The sequence below is a fragment of the Erinaceus europaeus genome, chromosome 14, assembly GCF_950295315.1.
Source record: "Erinaceus europaeus chromosome 14, mEriEur2.1, whole genome shotgun sequence".
NCBI lineage: Eukaryota > Metazoa > Chordata > Mammalia > Eulipotyphla > Erinaceidae > Erinaceus > Erinaceus europaeus.
The window spans coordinates 49,352,622-49,358,688 of NC_080175.1; positions in this window are offsets into that span (position 1 = coordinate 49,352,622).

A 6,067-nucleotide genomic window follows, 5' to 3' on the forward strand; every position below is an offset into this window, starting at 1 on the left:
GTGGTCTGAGAAGATACTTGGGATGATTTTAATGCTCTTGAATTTATTGATGCTGTTTTGTGGCCTAACGTGGTCTATCTTTGAGTATGTGTTGTATGGATTTGAAAAGAATGCGTATTCCAAATTTTTAGGTGAAGAGCCCTGACACTGTCCAAGAGCTCTAGTCTGTCCATATCTTCATTTAATTCTCTTGTTTCTTTGTTGATTCTGTGTTTTTTGATCTGTCTAAGTATGAAAGTGGGGTGTTAAAGTCTCCCACTATTATTGTATTACTAAAGATATATTTTTGAAGTTCTTTGAGAAGTTGTTTGATGTATTTAGATGTTCCCTCATTGGGTGCATAGATGTTAATAGTTGTTATATCTTCTTGGCTGATTGATCCTTTAATCATTATGTAATGACCTTGCCTATCTTTTATTACTTTATTTAATTTAAAATATATTGTGTCAGAGATGAGAATGGTGGTTCCTGCCATTAGCCTGTAGGATAGTTTTCCATCCTTTCACTTTAAGTCTGTGATTATCTTGTTGGGTCAAGTGGGATTCTTGCAAGCAGCATATGGTTGGGTTATGTTTTCTGACCCATCCTCCCACTCTGTGCCTTTTGATGGGTGAGTTTAAGCTATTGACATTTACTGATATTATGGATTTAATGTGTTGTAGTGCCATTGTTCACCAAGTTTTTATTTGATATGTTGCAAGTATTATAGTGATGTTCTTATTTACAAGAGGTATTTTAGAACCTCTTTCAGGGCCGGTTTGGTGATAGTTGCTTCCTTTAACTGTTGTTTGTCTGAGAAGGTTTTGATGACTCCATTTAGTTTGAATGAAAGTCTAGTAGGATATATTATCCTTGGTTGAAATCCCTTTTCATTCAGGGCTTGTTAGATATCTTGCCATTCTCTTCTGGCCTTTAGAGTTTGGGTAGAGAAGTCTGCTGATAGTCTTATAGGTTTTCCCCTGTATGTGATGTTTTGTTTTTCTCTTGTAGCCTTTAGGATCCTTTCTTTATCCTTAATTATTTTCATTGTGACTATGATGTGTCTTGGTGTCTTCAGGTCTGGGTTGGTTCTGTTTGGGACTCTCTGATCCTCTTGGATCTTAATGTCCTTTCTGTTGTTCAGGTCTGAGAAGTTTTCTTCTATAATTTACTCTAGAATGCTTGCTTCCCCTTCCTCTCTTTCTTCCTCTGGCAGGCCAATTATATGAATGTTACTTCTTTTGAGATCATCCCATATGTCTCTGTTGTTGTTTTCAGTGTCTCTAAATCTCTTTTTGAGCTCTTTCACCTCTGTCTTAGTTTTCTCTAGCTCATCCTCTGTCTGGCTAATTCTGTTTTCTGCTTCTGCTAGTCTGCTTTCCCTTCCCTCAGCTACTTTCTTTAGTACAGCTATTTCAGCTTTCAGTTCTCTAATTGCCTCAAGGTAGTTAGTATTTTCCTTGAGGGTCTCATCTGTTCTTTCCCTAATACTGCTATTTCTTTCCTCCAAAGTTGTTTTCATTTCTGTGATTAATAAATCTATTATTGCGTGCATACTTTTCTTATCTATGGTTACTTCTGGCTGATTTGTAGTTTATTCTAGGCTCTTATCTTCATTCATTGTATTAGCAGTTTTATTTGCTCTTGATCTACTCATTTTTTTTTTTCTTCTTTTCCTCCTCCAGGGTTATTGCTGGGCTCGGTGCCTGCACCATGAATCCACCATTCCTGGAGGCCATTTTTACCCCCTTTTGTTGCCCTTGTTGTAGCTTCGTTGTGGTTATTATTATTGCCCTTGTTGACGCAATTTGTTGTTGGATAGGACAGAGAGAAATGGAGAGAGGAGGGGAAGACAGAGAAGGGGAGAGAAAGATAGACACCTGCAGACCTGCTTCACTGCCTGTGAAGTGATTCCCCTGCAGGTGGGGAGCCGGGGGCTCGAACCGGGATCCTTAATGCCGGTCCCTGCGCTTTGCACCACATGCGCTTAACCCACTGCGCCACCGCCCGACCCCCGATCTACCCATTTTTAATGTGTTTTTTTATTTTTATGTTCTGTTGTTCCTCAGTAGCTTTGTTTTATGTACAAGACACACTATACTAAATACCTTTATGACAAATGCAATCACCACCCTCAGAAATCACAATAGTGACTAAAGCAATGACTGTAGCAGTTTAACCAATACCAGTTAGTCCCACAATGTCTCCAGTTCAAGAAAAAATAGCAACCAAATCTAAATGAAAAAGAAAGAGAAAGGGAAAAAAAGGGATATCAGGAATAGACAATTATGCAAATCTACTGTCCACTGTAGATTCTAGGAGTAGCAAGAGGGGAAGGGGAAGTAGAGCAGAGACACACACAAAAAGAGTTCACTCTGAGTTATACTTCTTCCCTGAAATAGTTCACAAATAAGTATCAGTGAATTCAGAAGGCAGAGGGAGGAGGAAGGGAGAAAGGAAGATGGGAAAAAATAGAGAAAACAAAAAAGAAGGAAACAGAAAAAAAAAGCAGTGAAAGGATATATATATATATATATATATTTAATTGGCTTGGAGGTGGGAGAAGGGTGATAGTGTATAGAGGAGGTATGAAAAGTGAGACAAGTTTCTCTCACAGTGGGTGATAATTCTTTTTGTCTAGCAATGGAAAGTATACTAAGAGTTAATTTTGGTCACCTGATGGGGAAGGGATATGCGTGTATATATAACAGTATTTGTTAAATAGAACAGAGTAAAAAGCCAAAGCAGTGTGTCTACAGCTTGGACAGCTCCCTGTTAACCTAGGTACATTTAGTCTAGACAACTGATTGAGAAAGAAAACACAATACAAAAAAAAAAAAACGTGAAAAAAAAAAGAAAAAACTTTCAAGCAGGCTGGGTGAGGCTTGCTTGATCAGCTAATTGTCACTTGAATGGGTCTAAGTCCCTTACTCAGAAGAAAAACAGAAATAGCCTAGAAATTTGGAATCAGGGTTTAATGGCACCCCGGTGGGCCAGCAATCTTGGTAAAGAAAGGAGCTCCATGGGGAGCCTGCTAGCAGCAGCTCCCTTCCCCTGGGGTCTGGTTATAGGGAGAGGGGGTCTGAGAGAAATAATCAAGAAATTTCCTTTCTTTTTGCTCTAATTTTTAACCCAAAATGAATTATAGTCACCTCCCTGGTCTACCTTTAGGATGCCTCCTTGCTTGTCCCTCTGAAGGCCAGGATTTCAAGGCTTTCTAGCAGTTGATATCAGAGCCCATGGTTGCTGCTATATTTCAGTTGCCATCTTGGCTCCGCCTCCATCTTTCCATTTCTTAGTATCAATTTCTATTTCCTTGAATAGTGACTCATAGTTTTCAGTATACAAGTCTTTTACTTTTTAGTCAGCTTTATTCCTAGGTATTTTACTGATTTTGCTGCAACAGTGAATGGGAGTGATATCTGGATATCCTCTTTTTCAGATTTAGTGTATGAATAAAGAAATGCACTGAGTTTTGTACCTTGATCCTATAGCCTGACACCTTGCTATATTGCCTACTAACTTCCAGTACCTTTCTGCTGGATATTTTTTTAGGTTTTTATATGTATACTATTATATCATCTGCAAATAGTGAGAGCTTGATGTCTTCCCTCCCAATCTGTATTATTTTGATTCCTTCCATTTGCCTGATTGCTATGGTGAAAACTTCTAATACTATGTTAAATAGCAATGGTGATAATGGACAGCCCTGTCTAGTCCCTGATCTGAGGCAGAATGCCTTCATCTTCTGTCTGTTGAGTATGATGTTGGTTGTAGGTTTGCTATGCATGGACTCTACTATCTTGAGGAATTCCCCACTAATTACCTTTTTTTTTTTTTTTTCCTCCTTCAGGGTTATTGCTGGGCTCGGTGCCTGCACCATGAATCCACCGCTCCTGGAGGCCATTTTTCTCCCCCTTTTGTTGCCCTTGTTGTAGCTTCGTTGTGGTTATTATTATTGCCCTTGTTGACGCAATTCGTTGTTGGATAGGACAGAGAGAAATGGAGAGAGGAGGGGAAGACAGAGAAGGGGAGAGAAAGATAGACACCTGCAGACCTGCTTCACCGCCTGTGAAGCGACTCCCCTGCAGGTGGGGAGCCGGGGGCTCCAACCGGGATCCTTAAGCCGGTTCCTGCGCTTTGAGCCACATGCACTTAACCCACTGCGCCACCGCCTGACCCCCCAATTACCTTTTTTTTGTATATAGTTTTAGCATTAATGGGAGTTGGATTTTATCAAAGGCTTTTTCTGCATCTGTTGAGATAATCTTTTTTTTTTTTTTTTTGGTTTTGCTTTATTAATGTTATGTTTGACGTTGAGTGACTTATGTATATTGAACCAGCATTAGTTTCCTGGGATAAATGCCACTTGGTTGTGACTAATATTCTGTTTGATATACTACTTTATCTAATTGTCTAGGACCTTTTTCCATATTTTGGCATCTATGTTCATCAGATATATTGGTCTCTGTGTGTGTGTGTGTGTGTGTGTGTGTCTGTGTGTGTGTGCATCCCTATCTGCTTTTGGTGTCAGGGTGATGTTGGCTTCATTGAAGTTGCAAGGGAATGTTCATGTTTCTTCAGTCTTGTAGAAGAGCTTTAAAACTATATGCATCAACTGTTTCCTGAAGTTTTTGTATAATTAATTCCTAAAGCCATCTGGTCCTGGTCTTTTGTTGTTGGGAAGATTCTTAGTAACTGTTTCAATTTGTTTGTCTGAGACATGTCTATTTAGGTTTGTACTTCTCCTTGGTTTAGTTTTGCAAGGGCATATGTTTCTAGAAATCCTTCCATCTCTTCCAGATTCTCTAGCTTGCTGGCATTAAATTGTAAAAGGTTCACACGACTATTTTGATTTCTGTGGTGTATGTTGTGATATCTCCTCTATTGTTTACAATTCTATTTATTTGAGTCTTCTCTCTCTACAGTGAATCTGTCTTGGGGTTTGTCAATTTTGTTTAGTTTTTAAAGAACCAATATTTGGCTTCATTAATCTTTTGGATGTTTCATATATTTTGATGGTGTCTATTTCTGCTCTAATTTTAGTGAATTGCTATGGTTGGGTTGCATTTTGTCATCCATGCTCCCACTCTGTGCCTTTTAATGGGTGACTTTAAGCTGCTGACATGTATTAATATTTGGATTTAATGTATTTCAGTGCCATTATTCAATAATTTTTATTTGATCTGATAATTGGCAAGCATTTTGGAGATGTTCTTGTTTATAAGTGGTCTTTTACATCCTCTTTCAGGGCAGGCATGGTAATAGTTGCCTGCTTTAATGTTGCCAGTCTGAGAAGTTTTGACCCCTCCATTTAGTTTGAATGAAAATCTATCAGAATATATTATCCTTGGTTGGAACCCCTTTAAATTGAGGGCTCAATAGATACATTGCTTTTCCTTCTGGTTTTTAGAGTTTGAGTGGAGAAGTCTGCTGATAGTCTTATGTATTTTCCCCTGTATGTGACTTTTTGCTTCTCTTTCAGATTTTTTTTGTATCATTTCTATATCCTTACTTTTTTTCATTATAACTATAATGTGTCTTCCTGTCTTCAGGTCTGGGTTGATATGTTACTTCTTTTGAGATCATCCCATGTGTCTCTGTTGTTGTTTTCAGTGTCTCTCAATCTCTTTTTCTTTTACTTCCTTATTAGTTTTCTGTAGCATATCCTCTGTCTGTCTAATTCTGTTTTCTTCTTCTGTTAATCTGTTTTCAATTTTTTAAGCTTCCTTAATCAGTTCAATTATGGTATTAGCTTGTTTTGCTAGTTTGCCTTTTAGCCCAGCTATTTCAGCTTTCAGTTCTCTAATTACCTTGAGATAAATGGTATTTTCCTTGAGAGTCTCATATGTTGTTTCTCTATGTCTGATAGCCCTTTCCTCAATAGTTGTCATCATTTCTGTGATTATTAGGTCTATTATTGTATGGATATATTTTCTTATCTATGGTTACTTCTGCCTTACTTGGAGTTTCTTCTCAGCTCGAATCCTGATTTATTGTGGTAGCAGTTTTATTTCCACTTGATTTAACCATTTTTTATTGATGTGGTTTGTATTTTTCTGTTCTGTTGTTCTTCAGTTTTTGTGTT